This window comes from Eutrema salsugineum, unplaced genomic scaffold, assembly GCF_000478725.1.
Source record: "Eutrema salsugineum unplaced genomic scaffold, Eutsalg1_0 scaffold_12, whole genome shotgun sequence".
NCBI lineage: Eukaryota > Viridiplantae > Streptophyta > Magnoliopsida > Brassicales > Brassicaceae > Eutrema > Eutrema salsugineum.
In genome coordinates, this window is record NW_006256895.1 from 5,829,824 (window position 1) to 5,854,006 (window position 24,183).

Here is a 24,183-nt window from a genome sequence, read left to right on the forward strand (position 1 = left end):
AACCTATGCATACAAGGGCAAAGACTCATCCCACCCCACACTCAACTCAAAGTTTCCTCACTTGCTTACTTTTCACACTCATTCTTCTCTCATTAGGGGATTCACTTTTCTTTTTCATACGCAAGTCTTGGAGCTCAAACTTCACTCATCTCTTTTTCATTTTCTTTTTGTAACCTCTAGCCTCTTTTTCTTTCTTTTTAGCTTTGCAGTCCTTGAGCTTGAGAAGAACTTATATGATGCAAGCTAGACTCATGATAGACAAGAGTTTTTAGGCTCTTAAAGGCTATCAATCCCCTTTGCCAGAGTAGTATAAGGGGTGTCAATCCAAGAATGTGGAAGCTAGACACTAGACTATATGAACTGATCTTAATTCAAGCAAACAAATGAGGTTTTGTTTGAACTGATGATTAAAACAAGAAACTAAACAATATAAAGAGAAGATAACAATGATAAGCAAAGCAAACAAAGACAAGCAAATAACAAAATGATGATGAGAATGTATGTATGATGATGAGAAAGGTCTTAGACATGATAGTGGATTAGGGTGCCTTCAGTGTTAAACTAGTGAGCTAATGAATCATGTGATCAAGCAAACCATTCAACTTAAACATCATTAATTAAGTTAATCCTCTCATGAAGGTATCAATTTCTATGCTAAAACAGTTTCTAACCTAATCATCATTAGTGAAACATGAATCAACAGGCATTAAGAACCAGTTTAATCTATCATTTAAGCATATAAACAATCATTCCCATGATGAATAACACTTAAACCTCTAACAACCTTGGTTCAGGCATTTCATCAAACACTTTTGGTGCATGAAATACCCAGAATCTAGACCACATATAATGTGTATGGATCTAGCATTAAGAACAGGTTGTAGAGAATGGAATATGAATGATCTAACCCCTAAGCTCACTAATCTACCACCTAAGCACCCTAATCTACATATTTAAGACCTTAATATGGGATTACTCACTAATCATGATCAACACACTAAATCCTTTGCAATATGTGTTGTTAATCATGATTAGAAGTGTGTAAATGAAGATGGAGATGATAGATTAAGAAGAAGTAAGCTTTTAACACAAAGATCTCTCAAACTCTCTTGATTAGAACCCTTAAAAATCGATATTACTCTTCTCAAAGGGGAGTCTTTCACAAAAGAGGCAAGAAAACAAAAGGAATAAAGCTTCCGTCTTGGGGATAAAACCTTAAAAACTATATACAGGTCTCTAAAAACGAACCGGGTCAGCCCGGAACAAACCGGGTCCTGACCCGGCTTTAGTGGATAAAGTGACGAATGTGCGAGTTGGTCAGGAGCCTCCCAGGTCGCATGCCCAAGTCGCACAGGTGAAGAAACAGTCTTGTGAGCCTTAAATCCCTTAGTCTCAGCCGCATGCCCATCTAGGTGTGTTTTGCGAGTCTTTGTGCGATTCAGTCCTCTTCCTCTTCAAATCGCTTGACCAAGACAAAATCTGGGGAGGATATGTGTGCGACTTGGTCCTCATGTAATCCCAAGTCGCATGCCTAAGTTGCACAACCAAAGAAAGAGGCTTGAACGAGATAAAACCCTTGTAAGCCCAGCCGCATCACTCTCTCGGTGTGATTTGCGAATCCGTCTGCGGCCTGGTCCTTTTTGCTCTCTAACTCGCATGACCATGTAGCAGGGGCCTTCAGGGATGTGTGCGGCTTGGTCTCCTCACTCCCAAGTCGCATGACCGAGTCGGTGTAGATTGCGAGTCTTCATGCGGTTCAGTTCCAGGCTTGTCCAACTCGCATGCTCAAGTCGCACGGTTGTGGACTTAGCATTTTTCTTGCTCGGGAACCTTAGACCTTATCCAGTGATGCCTTACTCGCACATCTCAACACGCAGCTCAACCCCCAGGCATTCATCTTCAGGCGTTTCGAGTTAACCGAGTCGCAAGACTATCTCGCAGCATTCAGGTCTCCTCGGACCACTTCACATTCAGGGGAGCGTAACTTCCCGGATACTGGTCCAAATTGTGTGATTCCAGTTTCAGTAGACATAAGTCTCAGATATCTTCAACTTTGGTGAAGGGCTCGAGCTCGGGTGACGTCGGCAAGGGCTCTGTTCCGCCAGTTCTTTGGCGTGCGTTGCTTTGGTCTTTTATCAGCTCCGAGACATGCACTGCGTCCGATCGCCGTAACCTTCAGCTCAAAGCTCCAAATAAGACGATCTCAAGTGTTCTGGAACCTAGACGCGACCCTCGTGATTCTTGATGAAGACTTCGGAAGCTGAATCGCATTGCAAGTCCTTCGTCTCACGCGATCAAAGTGAGGGTTCTGTCTGCACCAAACCATCTGTCCGAGTTGCTGTACACAGGTGAAGGTTCCTCCATGATCCCAGCTCCAAGTTGCTCCCAAAAGTCTCCAAATGACCTGCGAACACTCCAAATATGCAGGACACTCTAGGACCTAATGCAAATCCTAAACAAAGCTTGAACCAAGGACAAACTCTAACAAAACTAGCTAAATGTATGCATGAGACTCAATCTTTGGACAAAAATGCAATCCTAAACATGACAAATTATGAATATATCAAATCAATCCTAAAATGTGAATGCAACTACATGAACATTTTTTGTGTTAAAATTTTATGATTTTTTTTCAAATTTTGTTTTTTGGTTTTTATATGCACTTAGATAAATGCTAAATGAGACTCAAGACTCAAAATGGAAAATAAAATCAAAGAAAACATGATTAGTAACACTAAATCCCTCCCCCACACTGAAATAACACAGCCCCTTGTGTTATAAAAGCATACGAAAGAGGATAAACAAAAAAGAAGATGCAAAAATCAAAAGAAAGATGCAAAATGCTATGTACAAGGTTTGGAATGGTACCTTTACATATTAAGTGTTGGAGAGGGATGTGTGTGGGTCTCAGATTGTGCTTGAACCATCCCTTTGAGCATTGGAAACCATGGAGCCGCTGCATTCATATCGACCTACCTAATGTTGATATTCTGGTCGATACTCCTTCGGTGCTATGGGTTCAAATTATCGACTAGAATATCGAGCATTAGCACCTCGGTATCTCAAGAAATTCAGATCTTTTATACCATATCAAGTGACACAAGTCGATAGTTTGATCGATATTTCTTCGGCGCAAGCAACATGTCTATATGGACCAAACTATCGAGAAGGTGCATGTCGATATGAATGCGGACTTGGCCGACCTTTTCACCTTTTCTTTGCCCCATGTTCCTTGAGACTTCACTTAAGCCATACTTAACCCTGTCCACACTTAAACAGAACATCAAAACATTCTAAAAACGGCAAAAGAAAGCATTAAAAAGAGTATTTACAAAGGATAAGCTTGGGGTGTCTCCCAAGAGCACTTTGTTTAAAGTCACTAAGTTTGACTTTGAAAAACCTGTCTTTAGCTGGGGTGAGGTTGAGCACTGATGCTCTTCAGCATTTCAATGGTCCTGAGCAGGAAGGATGAGGATGACTGCCTTTGATAACCATTATACCCTTGTCCTTGATGTCCCATCTTTAGGCCTTTGTTCACCAGCTCCTGAATACCATCTGGGTCCTTATCAAGTATTGCCTTTGTGAGACCTGCCCTTACCTCAGCAAACAGTCCTGATTTCCCATTGCAATCCAGCTTATACTTGAGAGATCCATCATCATCAGCCCAAGGAGTCAGACTAAAGTCTTGAGAAGAAGGGTCAAGATCAATGCTCTTGTCTTCTGACGCTGAGCCATCACTCATGGTGTTCATCATCTTTAGATCATCAAGTGTAGGAAACCATGACAGCAAGATGTCTTCTTCCCTGATCAATGGCCCTCCATTCTCATACTTATAGCCATTGGGGTGAGGGTCTTTCTCCTTTTTCACAGCTGAAAGAGATTGGGATTCACCTAGAATTCCAGCAGTGCCCACATACTTCATCTCAAGTACCTTAGGCGGTTCTATCTCTTGAATAACTGATCCACAAAATTCAGCCAAAGGAGGTGTAACAGGGTAAGAGACATCTTTATCCACCTTTGTAAGCACCACTCTTTGAGTATCAAAGTCAATCATTGCACCACTGGTGTTTAGAAATGAAGTTCCAAGCAATAGGGGGAGCTCTTTGGTCTTCTTCATCTTCATGATGACAAAATCAGTGGGGATTACAGATTCACCAACTTGAAGTGGATAGTCTTCTAAAAATCCATATGGTTTCTTGGAGTATGAATCACCAAAGGTGATTGAAGAAGGGTAGGACGTTATAGACTTGACCTTTAGCTTCTCCATTATATCTTTAGACATTATTCTCACACTTGAGCCTGAATCACACAAAGCATTCTCAACTCTAAAGTTTCCAAGAATGCAAGAGATGGTAAACTTCCCTGGATTACCCAGCTTTGGAAGAGAGGTGGGCTTCATCTGAGTTGATTCAGAGGTGGAGTCACTATCTGTTGGCTTTGCTTGACCAGTTGGCAGCTCCTTTGTTTCAATAGACACTGAATCATTCCCTTGCTGAACACAAAAAAATGAACCGGCTGCCCCCACCCTTTTTCTCTCAATGTCCTCATTGAGTTCATGTAAGAAGCCCATGAAATCATCTATAATGGTGTCTTCATCCTCATGAGTTTGTGCAGTCTCCATAGAAAGTTGACCATAAAGGAGATCTTCAATCTCTTGCACAGCAGCTGAGTGGTCATCATTGGAGTAGATGGCATTGCAATAATCCTGTGGGTTTTGAACAGCTTTACCAGGAAGAGAGACTTGTGGTTCAGAAGTGCAGATGCCCTTGTTCTTTTTAATAGCCTTTAGTTTAGCACCTAGTGTCTCTAGGTCGGATACCATATTTTGTGGTCCTAGTAAGAGTTGTTGGAGAACAACATTGAAATCAGGACTTTGTTGAACAGGTGGTGGGCCAAAACCAGGAGGAGGAGCCTTTGGCTGTAGGCTGACTTGATTTGTGAAGCTATTCCCTTGATTCTGAACCGCTGGTTGCTGAAAACCCTGTTGACCTTGGGAGTTACCTTGGTACTGATTCTGTTGAACAAAGCTTTGAGGAGAGTATATTTGGTCTTGGGGGTTGGCCACATTGTTGCTCCTATAGGACAAGTTCTGGTGTTTTTTTAAGTTGTTGTAACCATTGAACTTGTTTTGATTCCCTATGAAGTGCAAATCCTCTTGAGTGAGACCGTCTTCATTGATATTTGTGAAGCATCTCTTCTCCTCACTCACATAGTTTATAGGCTTTTGAGTGGCAGCTAGGGCTTTGTCAAGCTTGATATTCAGCTCTTTGATCTTCTCTTCCAGCCCTTGGTGTCTACTAGAATCTTCTCCTCTATAGCTTCTATCATAATCTTCCCCATAGGTGTCTTGGCTCATGGCTAAGTTCTCAATAAGTTCCATAGCTGCGTTGATTTCTTTTGCCAAGAAATTCCCATTTGATGCTGTGTCCAACTGATTCCTGATCTTGGGGACAGCTCCTCTATATAAAGTGCTAAGGAGAGATGTTTCTGAAAAGCCATGATGTGGACACTGATTTGTGTATCTTCTAAACCTGTCCAAAGCTTTTCCAAAGGTCTCATTAGAATGTTGAGTGAAGCTGGAAACCTGGTTCCTTAGCTTTGCAGTCCTTGAGCTTGAGAAGAACTTGGATAGAAAGGCAATCTACTGCTCCCATGTGTGGATGGATCCTCTTGGGAGGTTCTTTTCCCACTGATGTGCCTTATCTCCAAGGCTGAATGGGAACAATCTCAGTTTGAAGCTGTCTTCAGATACCCTATTGATCTTTGATATGTTCATAATTTACATCATTTAGGTTGTATATTTCATTCCAAATCATGTTATTTCTCATGCATTTTAGGTCCTTAGGTGTTGTTTTAGAGCTTAGGAGTTGCATTACGTCCCAATGAGTCTTTGCATGTTTTGAGTGTTTATCAGGTGTATTTGGAGCTATTTGGAGTTGAAAAGGTGGATCCAGGAAGAGGAATGGCGATCAGGGCTTGAAAGATGGTGAAAATGGGTTTTCGGAAGTTCTCGGCGATTCTCACGTACCGCAGGCAGCTTTTCTCGGCATTTTCCATGTACCGCGAGCGAGCCTCTCGGCCAAAACGCGTACCGCGGCTAAGGTTTCTCGGCCAAAATTTCCGGGTAAAGACACCACTCAGAACTCGCGTTACCCGAAGGTCTTGCCGGTCGATTCAGTTGTCGGGTGCTTCATCAAAGTTGGAGAGGATTGGATCATGGTTCCATTGCAGGTAGAATCATATGATTTGGAGCCGTGAGCAGAGAGTTAAGCTCGTCGAAAAGAACGCCTGTCTCGCTGCCGTTTTGGACCAACCCGATGGGCTCCGAAGAATGCGTAGGACGATGCACTTCCAGACCGATTCTGTCTACTGTGCCTTCATCAAGATCCTAGATATTTGAGTCCTCTTTCCAGAACGTTTGAGATAATTCAATTCGGAGATATGAACAAGAAGATAACGTTTCTGTAATGGACACATGTCTAGAAGCCTCTTTCTGACCGTGTCAATGCACTGCGAAGATGAGCCCTTCAGGTAACCTTCCACTTCCCAAGCGCCGAAGGTTCCTTCACCAAAGTTGAAGATTTCTGAGTGTTCTGTCCACTGAAGTTAGAATCGCACCATTTGGACAAGTATCTTGGGAATTAGTCTCCCACGAATGTGAAGTGTTCCAAGGAGACCTGAAGCCTGCGAGATGGTCTTGCGACTTGGTTAACTCGCAATGCCTGGAGATTAATCCCTGGGGGTTGAGCTGCGCATTGAGATGTGCGAGTAAGGTATCACTGGGTAAGGTCTAAGGTTCCCGAGCAAGAAAAATACTAAGTCCACAACCGTGCGACTTGAGCATGCGAGTTGGCCAAGCTTGGAACTGAGCCGCATGAAGACTCGCAATTTACACCGACTTGAGCATGCGACTTGGGAGTGATGGAGACCATCCCCCACATGTCTCTTGAAGGCCCCTGCTACATGGTCGTCCGAGTTAAGGAGCAAAGAGAACTGAGCCGCATGAAGGTTCGCAAATCACAACGAGAGAGTAATGCGGCTAAGTTACATGGGTTCTATCTCGTTCAAGCTTCTTTCTTTGGCTGTGCGAGTTAGGCATGCGACTTGGGACTAAAGGAGGACCAAGTCGCACACGTATTTTCCCCAGATTTCGTCTTGGTCATGCGAGTTGAAGAGGAAGAAGGCTGAATCGCACAAAGACTCGCAGAACACACCTAGATGGGCATGCGGCTGAGACTAAAGGACCTAAGGCTCACAAGACTGCTTCTTTGGCTGTGCGACTTGGGCATGCGTCTTGGGAGGCTCCTGACCAACTCGCACACTCGTCATTTCACCCATTAAAGCCGGGTCAGGACCCGGTTTGGTCCAAGCTTACCCGGTTCGTTTTAAAGACCTATATATAGTTTTTAGGGTTTTATCCCAAGGACTTAAGCTTTATTCCATAATCTATTTGCCTCTTTTGTGTAAGAAAACTCCTTTTGAAGAGAAATATCTGATTTTTGGCGTTTTAATCAAGAGAGTTTGAGAGATCTTATGTTTAAAAGCTGCAAATCTATCATTATCTATCTTCTCCATCTATCTTTCTCATCATTAATCATGCCAATCTTCTCAACTTGCAAAGGTTTAAGAGAGATTAGCATGATTAGTGAGTAATCCCCATATTAAGGTTTTAGATATGTAGATTAGGGTTCTTAAGGGTTAGATCATTCACATTCCATTCTGTACAACCTGTTCTTAATGCTAGATGCATACACATCATATAAGGTCTAGATTCTGGGCATTTCATGCACCAAAAGTGTTTGATGAAATGCCTTAACCAAGGTTGTTAGAGGTTTAAGTATTATTCATCATGGGAATGATTGTTTATATGCTTAAATGACAGATTAAACTGGTTCTTAATGCTTGTTGATTCATGTTTCTCTAATGATGATTAGGTTAGAAACTGTTTTAGCATAGAAGTTAATACGTTCATGAGAGGATTAGCTTAATTAATGATGTTTAAGTTGAATGGTTTGCTTGATCACATGATTTATTAGCTCACTAGTTTAACACTAAAGGCACCCAAATCCACTATCATGTCTAAGACCTTTCTCATCACCATACATACATTCTCATCTCATTTAGCTCATTTACTTGCTTATTTAAGTTGATCATTAGCTTTAATCCTTGTTTTCCATTCTTAGTTGTCATTAATCATCAAAACCTCACTCATTTGGCTTGAATTAAGAACTGATACTGCATCTTAGTGTCTACACATGATGGATTGATACCCTTTGTACTGCAAAGTGACAAAAGGGATTGATAACCCCTCATTTAGAGCCCTGAAAACTCTAAGTTATCAATTGGCGCCGTTGCCAAAGTGTGATAGCATTAAGATTGTGTCATTTCTTGAGATCAAGCATTTTCTATTGTGTTTTCTAATTTCTTTCAAGTTCTGGTTGTGAGTTTCAGGTGCATGAACACCAGGTCTAGATCAAGAAGCTGTGGTCCACCTTTCCCCTTAAACGACAACATTGATCTTTTGGTACCAAGGAGGAGAAGGGACAGGCATGGAAGACAGATTGATCAGGCTGATATCGAAGATCAAAGAGAGCATGTGGTTGACATGGAACAACCGGCTCAGGAGCAACAAGCTCAGGGTAATGGAGCTGGTAATGCAGCTGGTAATGGAGCTGGTCGAGGGTTACATCAGGGTAATGTTCATCAGGAACAGGTGCATCAACAGCAAGCTTATGTCCACCAGGGACAAGCTCCAGCTCATCAAAAAAGGCATCAAGCCAATGTCCAGCAAAGACAACAGGTGCACCAACATCAGCCCTTTCAAAACCAGCAAAGGAGATATGAGCAGCCACATGTCGATGTTGGAGAAAATGACAGGGCCAATGCTCATCAGTATGGAGCTGGAATTCAAGCACCACCTGTGCAAAACAACAACTTTGAAGTGAAGGCATCCTTGTTGAATATGGTCCAGAACTCAAAGTTCCATGAATTGGCAACGGAAGATCCCTTGGAACACTTGGATCATTTTGATAAGGTTTGTGACTTGACAAAGATAAATGGAGTTTCTGAGGATAGTTTCAAGCTCAGATTATTCCCCTTCAGTCTTAGTGACAAAGCTCACCATTGGGAGAAAAACCTCCCAAGAGGCTCCATTCAAACCTTGGAGCAATGCAAGCAGGCATTTCTGTCTAAGTTCTTCTCCACCTCCAAAACAGCTAAACTGAGAAACCAAATCTCTAGTTTCACTCAACACAGCAATGAGAGTTTTGGTGAAGCATATGAGAGATTCAGGAGCTACACCAACCAATGCCCACACCATGGGTTTAGTGAGGCTTCACTTCTCAGCACACTTTATAGAGGGGCTCTTCCCAAGATTAGAAACCAGCTGGATACTGCCTCCAATGGTAACTTTCTGGGTGAAGAGATTCATGCTGCTTTAGAGCTGGTTGAGAACTTAGCAATGAGCAATGATACATATGAAGAAGACTTTGATAGAGCCAATAAGAGTGAGAGTTCAAGCAGGGATCAAAGGTATGAGAAGGACTTTAAAACACTTAAAAGCAAGTTGGACAAGGTGTTATTGGCCACTCAAAAGCCAATGCACTTTGTAGGAGAGTATGAGGAACCTTCTCAAATCTTTGAGAACATCAGTGAAGAGGGTCTTCCTCAGGAAGAGCTTAACTACATTGGGAATCAGAGGTTCCAAAGATGTCGGTATGGCAATGCCAATCAGAACCTCTCTTACAGGAATCCCAATGTAGCAAACCCACAAGACCAAGTCTATCCCACTTCTCAAGCTCCATAGAACTTTGTTCCCAAGAACAACTTTCAAGGGTCTTTTCAACCAAAAAATCAGTTTGCTCAGAATCAGGGTTTCAGTCAGCAACAGCAGCCATTTCAGGGTTCTGGTTTCAGTTCACAGCAGCAGCAAAAGGCACCACCAGGGTTTGGTCCACCACAGTTCCAACAACAAGCGCCGGCTCAACATCAATTTCAGCCAACACCGGTTCAGCAGCAGCCACAGATGGGGTCAGATATGGTTGGGATTCTGCAACAGCTGCTTCAGGGTCAACAGGTATTTGCAAGCCAGTATGCAACCATGCAGCAGGACATTAAGGAATTGAAGAAAAACCAGGCTTCTAGCTCAAGGAACCAAGGCCAACTACCTGGAAAGCCTGAACCCAATCCCAAGGAATATGCTAAAGCCATTACACTGAGAAGTGGCAAGGAGCTACCGGGTATTGAGCACAACAATGTGATCATTGAGGACACTGATCAAAATGAGGGGGAGGCAGCCTTAAAAGATGATCAAGTTGCTGAAAGACTAAGGAAAGAAAAAGGTAAAGAGGTGGAAAGGGAACCTGAACCAGAAAAGATATATGTCCCACCACCTCCATGCCAGGCTGTGCTTGGCCAGAGGAAGGACAGGAAGCTTCATGTTATCTACTATGCCAGTAGAACCCTTGATTCTGCCCAAGAGAAGTATGCTACCACTGAGAAGGAAATGTTGGCAATAGTCTTTGCTTTTGATAAATTCAGAAGCTACCTGGTGGGATCAAAAGTCATTGTATATACTGATCATGCAGCCCTCAGGTATCTGATGACCAAGAAAGATGCTAAGACTAGACTATTGAGATGTGTCCTCTTACTTCAAGAGTTTGATATAGAAGTACAAGAAAAGAAGGGTATAGAGAATGGAGCTGCAGACCATCTCTCCAGGTTAAGAGTGGACTCTGAAGTCCCTCTTAATGACAGTCTTCCTGAGGAATCATTGATGGTGCTCAACTCTTATTTAGAGTTTGAAGAAGTGGATAGCATCCAAGAGAAGAGAATGCCCTGGTTTGGTGATATTGTGATCTTTCATGCTTGTGGTGTGGAACCACCTGAACTTGATGCTTACCACAGAAAGAAGTTCTTCAGAGATGTCCAAATATACCATTGGGATGAACCCTACCTTTATGTCCTGAACAAAGATCAGATGTATAGAAGGTGTCTTGCTGAAGAGGAGATGCAACCTGTGTTGCAAGAGTGCCATGGTTCAGCTTTTGGGGGTCACATGGGAGCATTCAAGACTGTGGCCAAGGTTTTTCAGAGTGGGTTTTGGTGGCCCACAATGTTCAAGGATGCTCAGATGATTGTTTCAGCATGTGATGCCTGTCAGAGGCATGGGAACATTTCAAAGAGGAGTGAGATGCCTCAAAATCCAATACTAGAGGTTGAAATCTTTGATTGTTGGGGAGTGGACTTTATGGGGCCTTTCATCTCATCTTATGGGAATCAGTACATATTAGTGGCTGTGGACTATGTGTCCAAGTGGGTTGAGGCTATTGCTTCCCCTACCAATGATTCCAAGGTAGTAGTGAGGTTGTTCAAGAACATAATCTTCCCAAGATTTGGAGTACCTAAGGTTGTTACTTCTGATGGAGGGTCTCACTTTGTAAACAAAACCTTGGAAGGTTTGCTGAAGAAGCATGGAGTGAAACATAAGGTAGCAACTCCTTATCATTGTCAAACTAGTGGCCAGGTTGAAGTGTCTAATAGACAGATTAAGGCCATTCTTGAGAGGACTGTTAGCTCAAGCAGAAAAGATTGGAGCAAAAGGCTGGATGATGCATTGTGGGCTTATCGAACAACCTTTAAGATTCCAATTAGGTCATCTCCTTTCAATCTGCTATATGGAAAGAGCTGCCACCTTCCTGTTGAGCTGGAGTACAAGGCTTTATGGGCTGTGAAGCTGCTGATATACTCATAAATTGCATCATTTAGTGTACATATTTTAGTCCAAATCATGTCTTATCTCGTGCATTTTAGGTCTTTAGGCATTGTTTTAGGACTTAGAAGAATGCATTAGGTCCAAGAGAGTTTTGCATGGTTTGGAGTGTTAAACAGGTGCTTTTGGAGCCAATTTGGAGTGGAGGATGTGATTCAGATGAAGAAATGGAGTTGGAATGATCAAAAATGGTGAAAAGGAGCAATTTTGGGTTTCTCGGCAAAATGGTGTACTGAAGGTCGAAGGTTCTCGGCCAAAATCCTTCCCGCGGGCAGCTTTCTCGGCCAAAAACACGTACCGCGGCCAAGTCCCTAGGCCAAAAAATCCCGGGTGTAGATACATTTCCGAAATCGCGTCACCAGAAGATCTTGCCGGCCGATTCAGCTGTCGGAGTCTTCATAGAAGTTGGAGATAATTGAGTCCAGAGTTCAGAACAGTTAGAATCAAAGCATTTAGACCACGGAGCTTAAAGATATGGTAATCGGAAGACGAACAGGTCTCGCATCCATTCCGGAGCAATCCGATACTCCTGAATGATCGCCTGTCCGGGGAACCTTCCGGTCCGATTCAGCTGTCGGGTAATGCACCAAAGTTGGAGAGGATTGGATCACGGTTCCATAGCAAGTGGAATAATGGAATTCGGACGCGTGAGCAGAAAGTTGAGCTTGTCGGAAGAAACCCCTGTCTCGCTGCCGTCTTGGACCGATCCGATGAGCTCCGAAGAATGCGAAGGACGGCGCACTTCCAGGAAGATTCAGTTTCCGGGGTCTTCATAAGAATCAGAGATGTTTGAGTCCTCTTTCCATAACGTCCGAGATCATCCAATTCGGATCTATGAGCAAGAAGTTAACGTCTCCGGAATGGACACATGTCTAGACGCCTTTCTCTGATCGTGTAAATGCATTGCGAAGATGAGCCCTCCAGGAAGCCTTCCACTTCCCAAGCGCCGATAGTTTCTTCACCAAAGATTGAGCTGAATGAGTTATCGTTCTCATGGAACTGGTTTCAGGTCATTTGGAGTTACGAGCTGAAAGTTACACTGAACAGAAGAGAAGCTGCTCAATTCGGGTTTTAAGAGATGCGACTGTAAGCTAAGTGTTGTGTCCTACCTCGGCGTGAATACCTCCGCATGTTATGCCGAGGAGGCATGTTTACGAAGCCTTGGGACTATACCTCGAGGTAGGACTTCGGTCTTTCAACACCGAGGCTCCCTTGATCACCAAAATGATCCCCAAACGACTAAGTGTTGAAGCAGACCTTGGTGTGAACCCTTCGGCATGTATGCCGAGGTCCTCATCTCTCCAACCCAGATCACAAACAAATCCTCTTCACGTTTCAAAGCTTTAACCGGATCAAATGCCAAGTCTCATGCATGTTCTTCAAGTGTTCATCAAAGTTTCAACCCAGCACATGACCCCCTGGTGTATGGCCCTCGGTGTGAGACTTCTTCAGATGGCGAGGGGTGGCTCCAGCAACCCAGAAAGTGCGGGTCAGTACCCAGTTTGTCCTGGGCTGACCCGGCCCACACCCTTTTATATAAATAGTTTTTAGAGACTAAAACCCTAGTTATGCTTTATCTTATCCTCTAATCTGCCTCTTTTTGTTTTCTCTCTGCTTCTTAGTGTAAAAACGAGTTTGATCAAGAGATATCTAGCAGATTTAATCATCTTAAAGCTGTTTCTTATCATCTAATCATCTCATCTCTGCTTCTAATCATGATTAACACCACCTCTTGCAAAAGAAATGGTGTGTTAATCATGATTAGTGAGTAGTTATCTTTTAAGCTTCTAGGTGTGTAGATTAGGGTGCTTAGATGATCGGTTTATGATGTTTAGGTTCTAGATTCTCATCTCCTTTCCTTAGTTAGCTGCTCTTAATGCTAGATCTTTGCACATCACTCTGATCTAAACCTTAGTCATTTCTCCACCCACAAGGTGTTTGATGAAATGTCTTAATGAGCTAAGCTAAGGGTTTATGCCTTTTTCATCATGGGAATGATTTGTTAAATGCATGAATGACATATTAGAACTGTTTCTTAATGCTCACTGATTCATATTTCACAAATGATGATTTGGTTTGAAAGTGGATTAGTGTAGAGATTAATGCCTTCATGAGAGGATTAGTCTAGATTTGAGTTCTAAGTTAATTGGTTTTGAGATCATGTGATTGCTTGTTGCTGCTTTCTGTGTAAGATTCGGTCTCTTTGAAATAGAAACCGTTTGGTCATTATTAGACTTGATACTTTATGCTTGTTGATTGCTTGATCTTGCTTAAGGTGAATTAATCTTGATTAAGTGATTTACAAAGAGATTATTGTCATGGGAATGAATTAATCTGCTTTTGAAGTCTAGACTAAAGAGTAACTTGCATTGCATTATTGTTCTTAGCATCATGAATTGATATCTACAGCACCCTAATCAATGATCACATCTAGAGGTTTAGCTTTTACCATTTGCTTAATCACCATCATCTTGTTTGGCTTAATTGTTTAGTTCACTAATCATTACTTGTTTGTTTCTTGTTTATATTTTCACTTGTTACTTGTCACCAAACCTGTCTTTGATTAGCTTGACTTAAGAACTTATCTTATAAACTAGTGCCTAACTACCACACATATGGATTGACACCCCTTATACTACTTTGACAAGGGGATTGATAACCCATCTAAGAGCCTCAAAACTCTTATCTATCAATTGGCGCCGTTGCCATATTGTGTGGGGCTAGTTAGCATTAGTTTCTGATATAGTTTTTGAGATCAAGTTTAGTTTGTTTTACTGATTCCCTTTCAAGTTCTGTCTTTGTTTTCAGGTGTATGATCACAAGAGGACAACTTAGAAGACAAAGCGAAAGAGCTGCTCATTTGGAGAGATTGGGAATGGATCAGCACGTTGGGATTGAGCACCAGGCTCAAGAAGCTGCTCACGGTCAAGGAGTTGGTATTGGAGCTAATGGGAACAGAAATCACGTTCCACACGGTCAGGTCCATCAGGGACCAGCTCAGGGTAATCAGAACCAAGACCGGCCTCAGGTTAATCAACCGCAACCCATCCCAAACCCACCCTGGCGTCAAGAGCCTCCACTGGTCTATGTAGGAGACAATGACCGAGCCAATACACACCAATACAGGGCCGGCATTCAAGCTCCTCCAGTTCAGAACACAAGTTTTGAAGTGAAAGCCTCTATGCTCAACATGGTGCAGAACTCTAAGTTCTATGGGCTGCCAAATGAGGATCCTTTAGAGCATTTGGATCACTTTGATAGAGTTTGTGATCTCACAAAGATCAGTGGTGTATCTGAAGACAGTTTCAAGCTCAGGTTGTTCCCATTCAGTTTAGGAGACAAGGCACACCAATGGGAGAAGAACCTACCTAGCGGTTCAATACAAACTTGGGAACAATGCAAGTTAGCATTCTTATCTAAGTTCTTCTCCACTGCTAGAACCGCCAGGCTAAGGACCAAGATTTCAAGCTTCACTCAGCATTCTGATGAGACCTTTGGAGAAGCTTGGGACAGGTTTAGGAGCTATACAACTCAGTGCCCACATCATGGCTTTTCAGAAGCCTCTCTCCTTAGCACTTTGTATAGAGGAGCCGTTCCCAAGATCAGAATTCAGCTAGATACAGCATCAAATGGGAATTTCTTGGCAAAAGAAATCACTGCAGGTATGGAACTTGTTGAGAACCTAGCCATGAGCCAAGACACTTATGGGGAAGACTATGACCGGTGATATAGAGGAGAAGGTTCTAGTAAACAACAAGAGCTGGAAAAGACCCTAGAGGAGTTGAAAGTTAAGTTTGCAAAACTGGTAAAGGTCACTCAGCAACCTATACACTATGTAGCTGAAGAGAAAAGTTGTTTTACTAATGTCAATGAACCTGGTCTTGCTCAAGAGGAGTTACACTTCATTGGGAACCATAATAAGTTTCAAGGGTACCCTCCTCAAGGCTTTGTTCAAAAGAATCAGTACCAAGGTCAACAATCTTATCAGCCACAAGCGGTTCAGGCACAAGGGAACAGCTTCACAAACCAAGTCAGTTTTCAGCAACAAAGGTCTCCACCTTTTGGATTCGGTCAGCCACAGTTTCAGCAGGGTTCTATGCCACAGCAAGGTCCTGATATTGGTATTGTTCTCCAACAGATCTTACAAGGACAACAAAAGCTAGATTCCAAGTGTATTGACCTGACTTCTAAGATGGAGACATTAAGCTCTGAACTTATGACTCTTAGAAAGAACAAAGGCATTTGCACTTCAGAAACTCAGATCCCTCTTGCTGGTACAGCTGTTCAAAACCCCAAAGATTATTGCAATGCCATCTACTCAAGTGATGATCATTCAGCTGCTGTTCAAGAGATTGAATACCTTCTTTATGGTCAAGTCTCTGATGAGTCCAGTCCTAATAAAGAGGAAGAGGACGCCATTATAGAGGACTTCATGAGCTTGTTACCTGATCTCAATGAGGACATTGCAAAGGACCAGCCGGTTGCTCAGGAACAGCCAAAGAATGATGTTCCAAGCCTAGATTCACCAAGTGTGAAGCCTACATCACTCCCAAAGCTGGGTAATCCAGGGAAATTTACAATCTCTTGCACCCTTGGGAAGTTCAGAGTTGAGAATGCCTTGTGTGATTCAGGCTCAAGTGTAAATGTGATGTCTCTTAGCATGATGGAGAGACTTGGGACCAAGAACTTAAAGGAATATCCTTCTTCCATCACTTTTGGCGATTCTTACTCAAAGAAACCTCATGGGCTGATAGAGAACTATCCTTTGAAGATTGGTGAGTGCATAGTTCCAACTGATTTCATAGTCATGAAGATGAAAAAGACAAAGGAACTTCCACTTTTGCTTGGAACTTCATTCCTTAACACAACTGGTGCAAGGATTGACTTTGATACTCAAATAGTGGTGCTTACAAAGGTGGATAAGGACGTTTCTTACCCTGTCAAGCCTCCCTTAGCCGAATTTTGTGGATCAGCTGCTCAAGAGATAGAAGAGCCCAAGGTGCTTGAGATGCATTATGTGGGAAGTGTTGGAGTTTTAGGAGAATCTAAATCCCTTTCAGCTGTGGAGAAAGGAGAACAAGCCCACATCAACTATGGTCATAAGGATGAGAATGGAGAGCCTTTGATCAGATTAGAAGATATCTTCCTCACATGGTCTCCTACACTTAGTGAGCTAAAGATGATCAACAACAAAGGTGAAAGTTCAGCATCAAAAGAAAAGAGCCTTGAACTTGAATCTTCTTCTCAAGATTTTACTCTTACTCCTTGGAAAGATTCTGATGGATCCACAAAATACAACCTGGATTGCAATGGGAAATCAGGGTTATTTGCTGAACTCAGAACAGGTCTCACAAAAACGATCTTTGACAAGGATCCTGATGGTATTCAAGCGCTGATGCAAAAGGGTCTCAAGGTGGAGCTTAAAGAACAAGGTTCTAAGGGTACTCAAAGGAACCAGACCTCGGCATTCATGCTCAAGACAATAGAAGTGCTCAAGAGCATCAGTGCTCATCCTCACCCAACCTAAGACAAGGTTTTACAAAGTCAAACTTAGTGACTTTAAACAAAGTGCTCTTGGGAGACACCCCAAGCTTATCCTTGTACATATATCTTTTTAATCTCTTCTTTAGTCTTTCAGAATGTTTTGATGGGTTTGCTAAGTGATCTCAGGATTCTAGAAAGTGTTCTTGCTCAATGGTTTGAAGGAAAAAGTGCAGAGAGGAGCTTAAAGGTGGCGGCCTTATGATTCTGAGACCTCGGCCAAGCACCTCAAGATGATCATTACCGAGGTCTCTTGTTTGATCTTCACGGAACCAAGTGCTGTGAGAAGCCTTGGAGAGCCAAAGCCGAGGTGTTCCTGAGCTAATACCGAGGTGCCCTTGCCACTTACCCAGAAACTTGTCCACCTCGGTGTAGACGCCTCGGCATGGCTAGGCAGAGGGGTCCCTGAACGAGCATGAACAAGGAGGAACGCTTGAGAGACTTGAGTCCAAGCAGAGGGTTCAAAGCACCAGCATCCTCCTCCATGTCCAATGCCTCCATTCCATCATGAACAAGTCTGGTAACTCTCCAAACTCTTTGTACATATGCATCTAGTTCTTAATTTTTCATTTTGCATTTTTCTTGCTTTTGCCTTTCACTACTCTCTTATGCTTTTATAACACAGGGGACTGTGTTATTTAAGTGTGGGGGAGGAGTTTAGTGTTTACTAATCATGTTTTCTTTGATCTTATTTTCCAATTTGAGTCTTGAGTCTCATCTAGTTGCATCTAATCAGAAAATTTTCACAAAAAAATGTTCATTCTAGTTGCATTCACATTTTTTAGGATCGAGTCTAGTTGCATCATATAGGTTACATCTTGCTGGGAGTAATGATAGGTTTTCTAAGAGAGTACATCACTTTGAGAACTTGAACTGAATATGCTTGTGAATCTTTTTTCTGTGCTTGCAAAGTCTGAAATGATTTGAATCTGAGAAGCAAGTTTGAATTGAACTCAACTCTAATTAAGTGAGAACCTGAACTTGACTTGAAAATATCTTGTGATGCATTGTTTGAATAAGCTTGTGGATACCAACATACATACTTGAGCTAGAACCATTGTTTTTACCGCCCTTTTTCCTTAGCTCAAGTAGCTGAATCCACATCATGGATCAGTTCCCTCACCTTGAACCCATCCTTCTTTCAAGCCAATGTTTGTGTGTGAATTGAAAGGCCACCTTGGATCAAACTTAGCAGAAAGTGTTAGGTTTAGAGCGACAAGGGTAGGTCTCATTGAGTGCTGTGTTCCAATATTGAGGAACTGAGAGTGTTGGCGAGGAATAAGTGTGGGGGAAAAGACTTGTTGGTGAGTGAAAAAAGGTGAGATGAGTGGAAAAGAGAAAGTGGAAATAGCTAGGGGAATGAAAGAAAAAGAAATGAGTCTTGGAGTTTTGAGTTAAAGAAAGTGAGCTCTGGTGTCTTGAAAAGAAAGAGTCTAGCCCCTAAGTAAAAGAAAAAGAAAAGAAGCCAAAGAGCTCAAGTGTTTTGGAAAGAAAGAAAAAAAAAAAGAGGCTAGAGGTTGCAAATAAAAAAGAGCTATGTAAAGTTTGAACTCCAAGACTTGAGAATGAAAATGAAAAGTAAGTCCCCTAGTGAGAGGAAAATGAGTGTGAAAAGTGAGGTTCTTGAGAGAGTGAGCAGTGAGAAAGCTTTGAGTAAAGTGTGGGGTGTGATGAGTCTTTGCCCTTGTATGCATAGGTTGCTTTTTACCTTTAGCATTCTGCCAAAGTTTGATCATTCATAGAGAGATCCTTTTGCTGCATTAAACCCGCTTGAACACTGATGAGATCATTTTAATCTCATAGCCTCTCCCTAGCCAAGCCAGCTTGTTTAAACATTGCATCATTTGATTCACTTGATAAAACCTTAATGAATGTGAAAGAGTTGAGAAAGAGGAGAACTTGTGGAGATTTCTTGTTGAGTTGATATATATCTGAGTATGGCTTTGCATTGCATAATTGAGCATGAACTTGAATTCTCATTGTGATCACTTCTCTCTAAAAGGAAATATGAACTCCCAATGCATTCAACCTCTCTCTCTCATTTGTTCTTTTTGCTTGAGTACAAGCAAAGGATAAGTGTGAGGGAGTTGATATACTCATAAATTGCATCATTTAGTGTACATATTTTAGTCCAAATCATGTCTTATCTCATGCATTTTAGGTCTTTAGGCATTGTTTTAGGACTTAGAAGAATGCATTAGGTCCAAGAGAGTTTTGCATGGTTTGGAGTGTTAAACAGGTGCTTTTGGATCCAATTTGGAGTGGAGGATGTGATTCAGATGAAGAAATGGAGTTGGAATGATCAAAAATGGTGAAAAGGAGCAATTTTGGGTTTCTCGGCAAAATGGTGTACTGAAGGTCGAAGGTTCTCGGCCAAAATCCTTCCCGCGGGCAGCTTTCTCGGCCAAAAACATGTACCGCGGCCAAGTCCCTCGGCCAAAAAATCCCGGGTGTAGATACATTTCCGAAATCGCGTCACCAGAAGATCTTGCCGGCCGATTCAGCTGTCGGAGTCTTCATAGAAGTTGGAGATAATCGAGTCCAGAGTTCAGAACAGTTAGAATCAAAGCATTTAGACCACGGAGCTTAAAGATATGGTAATCGGAAGACGAACAGGTCTCGCATCCATTCCGGAGCAATCCGATACTCCTGAATGATCGCCTGTCCGGGGAACCTTCCGGTCCGATTCAGCTGTCGAGTGATTCACCAAAGTTGGAGAGGATTGGATTACGGTTCCATAGCAAGTGGAATAATGGAATTCGGACACGTGAGCAGAAAGTTGAGCTTGTCGGAAGAAACCCCTGTCTCGCTGCCGTCTTGGACCGATCCGATGAGCTCCGAAGAATGCGAAGGACGGCGCACTTCCAGGAAGATTCAGTTTCCGGGGTCTTCATAAGAATCAGAGATGTTTGAGTCCTCTTTCCATAACGTCCGAGATCATCCAATTCGGATCTATGAGCAAGACGTTAACGTCTCCGGAATGGACACATGTCTAGACGCCTTTCTCTGATCGTGTAAATGCATTGCGAAGATGAGCCCTCCAGGAAGCCTTCCACTTCCCAAGCGCCGATAGTTTCTTCACCAAAGATTGAGCTGAATGAGTTATCTTTCTCATGGAACTGGTTTCAGGTCATTTGGAGTTACGAGCTGAAAGTTACACTGAACAGAAGAGAAGCTGCTCAATTCGGGTTTTAAGAGATGCGACTGCAAGCTAAGTGTTGTGTCCTACCTCGGCGTGAATACCTCCGCATGTTATGCCGAGGAGGCATGTTTACGAAGCCTTGGGACTATACCTCGAGGTAGGACTTCGGTCTTTCAACACCGAGGCTCCCTTGATCACCAAAATGATCCCCAAACGACTAAGTGTTGAAGCAGACCTTGGTGTGAACCCTTCAGCATGCTATGCCGAGCTCCTATGTTACACAAACCTCGGGTACCAGGCACCTCGGCATGTATGCCGAGGTCCTCATCTCTCCAACCCAGATCACAAACAAATCCTCTTCACGTTTCAAAGCTTTAACCGGATCAAATGCCAAGTCTCATGCATGTTCTTCAAGTGTTCATCAAAGTTTCAACCCAGCACATGACCCCCTGGTGTATGGCCCTCGGTGTGAGACTTCTTCAGATGGCGAGGGGTGGCTCCAGCAACCCAGAAAGTGCGGGTCAGTACCCAGTTTGTCCTGGGCTGACCCGGCCCACACCCTTTTATATAAATAGTTTTTAGAGACTAAAACCCTAGTTATGCTTTATCTTATCCTCTAATCTGCCTCTTTTTGTTTTCTCTCTGCTTCTTAGTGTAAAAACGAGTTTGATCAAGAGATATCTAGCAGATTTAATCATCTTAAAGCTGTTTCTTATCATCTAATCATCTCATCTCTGCTTCTAATCATGATTAACACCACCTCTTGCAAAAGAAATGGTGTGTTAATCATGATTAGTGAGTAGTTATCTTTTAAGCTTCTAGGTGTGTAGATTAGGGTGCTTAGATGATCGGTTTATGATGTTTAGGTTCTAGATTCTCATCTCCTTTCCTTAGTTAGCTGCTCTTAATGCTAGATCTTTGCACATCACTCTGATCTAAACCTTAGTCATTTCTCCACCCACAAGGTGTTTGATGAAATGTCTTAATGAGCTAAGCTAAGGGTTTATGCCTTTTTCATCATGGGAATGATTTGTTAAATGCATGAATGACATATTAGAACTGTTTCTTAATGCTCACTGATTCATATTTCACAAATGATGATTTGGTTTGAAAGTGGATTAGTGTAGAGATTAATGCCTTCATGAGAGGATTAGTCTAGATTTGAGTTCTAAGTTAATTGGTTTTGAGATCATGTGATTGCTTGTTGCTGCTTTCTGTGTAAGATTCGGTCTCTTTGAAATAGAAACCGTTTGGTCATTATTAGACTTGATACTTTATGCTTGTTGATTGCTTGATCTTGATTAAGGTGAATTAATCTTGATTAAGTGATTTACAAAGAGATTATTGTCATGGGAATGAATTAATCTGCTTTTGAAGTCTAGACTAAAGAGTAACTTGCATTGCATTATTGTTCTTAGCATCATGAATTGATATCTACAGCACCCTAATCAATGATCACATCTAGAGGTTTAGCTTTTACCATTTGCTTAATCACCATCATCTTGTTTGGCTTAATTGTTTAGTTCACTAATCATTACTTGTTTGTTTCTTGTTTATATTTTCACTTGTTACTTGTCACCAAACCTGTCTTTGATTAGCTTGACTTAAGAACTTATCTTATAAACTAGTGCCTAACTACCACACATATGGATTGACACCCCTTATACTACTTTGACAAGGGGATTGATAACCCATCTAAGAGCCTCAAAACTCTTATCTATCAATTGGCGCCGTTGCCATATTGTGTGGGGCTAGTTAGCATTAGTTTCTGATATAGTTTTTGAGATCAAGTTTAGTTTGTTTTACTGATTCCCTTTCAAGTTCTGTCTTTGTTTTCAGGTGTATGATCACAAGAGGAAAACTTAGAAGACAAAGCGAAAGAGCTGCTCATTTGGAGAGATTGGGAATGGATCAGCACGTTGGGATTGAGCACCAGGCTCAAGAAGCTGCTCACGGTCAAGGAGTTGGTATTGGAGCTAATGGGAACAGAAATCACGTTCCACACGGTCAGGTCCATCAGGGACCAGCTCAGGGTAATCAGAACCAAGACCGGCCTCAGGTTAATCAACCGCAACCCATCCCAAACCCACCCTGGCGTCAAGAGCCTCCACTGGTCTATGTAGGAGACAATGACCGAGCCAATACACACCAATACAGGGCCGGCATTCAAGCTCCTCCAGTTCAGAACACAAGTTTTGAAGTGAAAGCCTCTATGCTCAACATGGTGCAGAACTCTAAGTTCTATGGGCTGCCAAATGAGGATCCTTTAGAGCATTTGGATCACTTTGATAGAGTTTGTGATCTCACAAAGATCAGTGGTGTATCTGAAGACAGTTTCAAGCTCAGGTTGTTCCCATTCAGTTTAGGAGACAAGGCACACCAATGGGAGAAGAACCTACCTAGCGGTTCAATACAAACTTGGGAACAATGCAAGTTAGCATTCTTATCTAAGTTCTTCTCCACTGCTAGAACCGCCAGGCTAAGGACCAAGATTTCAAGCTTCACTTAGCATTCTGATGAGACCTTTGGAGAAGCTTGGGACAGGTTTAGGAGCTATACAACTCAGTGCCCACATCATGGCTTTTCAGAAGCCTCTCTCCTTAGCACTTTGTATAGAGGAGCCGTTCCCAAGATCAGAATTCAGCTAGATACAGCATCAAATGGGAATTTCTTGGCAAAAGAAATCACTGCAGCTATGGAACTTGTTGAGAACCTAGCCATGAGCCAAGACACTTATGGGGAAGACTATGACCGGTGCTATAGAGGAGAAGGTTCTAGTAAACAACAAGAGCTGGAAAAGACCCTAGAGGAGTTGAAAGTTAAGTTTGCAAAGCTGGTAAAGGTCACTCAGCAACCTATACACTATGTAGCTGAAGAGAAGAGTTGTTTTACTAATGTCAATGAACCTGGTCTTGCTCAAGAGGAGTTACACTTCATTGGGAACCATAATAAGTTTCAAGGGTACCCTCCTCAAGGCTTTGTTCAAAAGAATCAGTACCAAGGTCAACAATCTTATCAGCCACAAGCGGTTCAGGCACAAGGGAACAGCTTCACAAACCAAGTCAGTTTTCAGCAACAAAGGTCTCCACCTCTTGGATTCGGTCAGCCACAGTTTCAGCAGGGTTCTATGCCACAGCAAGGTCCTGATATTGGTATTGTTCTCCAACAGATCTTACAAGGACAACAAAAGCTAGATTCCAAGTGTATTGACCTGACTTCTAAGATGGAGACAGTAAGCTCTGAACTTATGACTCTTAGAAAGAACAAAGGCATTTGCACTTCAGAAACTCAGATCCCTCTTGCTGGTACAGCTGTTCAAAACCCCAAAGATTATTGCAATGCCATCTACTCAAGTGATGATCATTCAGCTGCTGTTCAAGAGATTGAATACCTTCTTTATGGTCAAGTCTCTGATGGGTCCAGTCCTAATAAAGAGGAAGAGGATGCCATTATAGAGGACTTCATGAGCTTGTTATCTGATCTCAATGAGGACATTGCAAAGGACCAGCCGGTTGCTCAGGAACAGCCAAAGAATGATGTTCCAAGCCTAGATTCACCATGTGTGAAGCCTACATCACTCCCAAAGCTGGGTAATCCAGGGAAATTTACAATCTCTTGCACCCTTGGGAAGTTCAGAGTTGAGAATGCCTTGTGTGATTCAGGCTCAAGTGTAAATGTGATGTCTCTTAGCATGATGGAGAGACTTGGGATGTGACAGAACGGCAGGTTG

The 24,183-nt window shown here is 42.5% G+C and overlaps 4 non-coding genes across 4 annotated transcripts; 1 reads left to right on the forward strand and 3 right to left on the reverse strand.

Moving 5' to 3' along the window:
- The first annotated feature begins 5,492 nt into the window (after positions 1-5,492).
- On the forward strand, positions 5,493-5,599 carry LOC112089566. Its single transcript, XR_002901202.1, has one exon. It is a non-coding gene; the product is annotated as a small nucleolar RNA R71 (small nucleolar RNA).
- A 3,618-nt stretch (positions 5,600-9,217) lies between these two features.
- On the reverse strand, positions 9,218-9,324 carry LOC112089381. The gene has a single exon (XR_002901019.1). It is a non-coding gene; the product is annotated as a small nucleolar RNA R71 (small nucleolar RNA).
- A 5,891-nt stretch (positions 9,325-15,215) lies between these two features.
- Positions 15,216-15,322, reverse strand: LOC112089485. The gene has a single exon (XR_002901123.1). It is a non-coding gene; the product is annotated as a small nucleolar RNA R71 (small nucleolar RNA).
- A 7,607-nt stretch (positions 15,323-22,929) lies between these two features.
- Positions 22,930-23,036, reverse strand: LOC112089508. The gene has a single exon (XR_002901146.1). It is a non-coding gene; the product is annotated as a small nucleolar RNA R71 (small nucleolar RNA).
- Between the last annotated feature and the right edge of the window lie 1,147 nt (positions 23,037-24,183).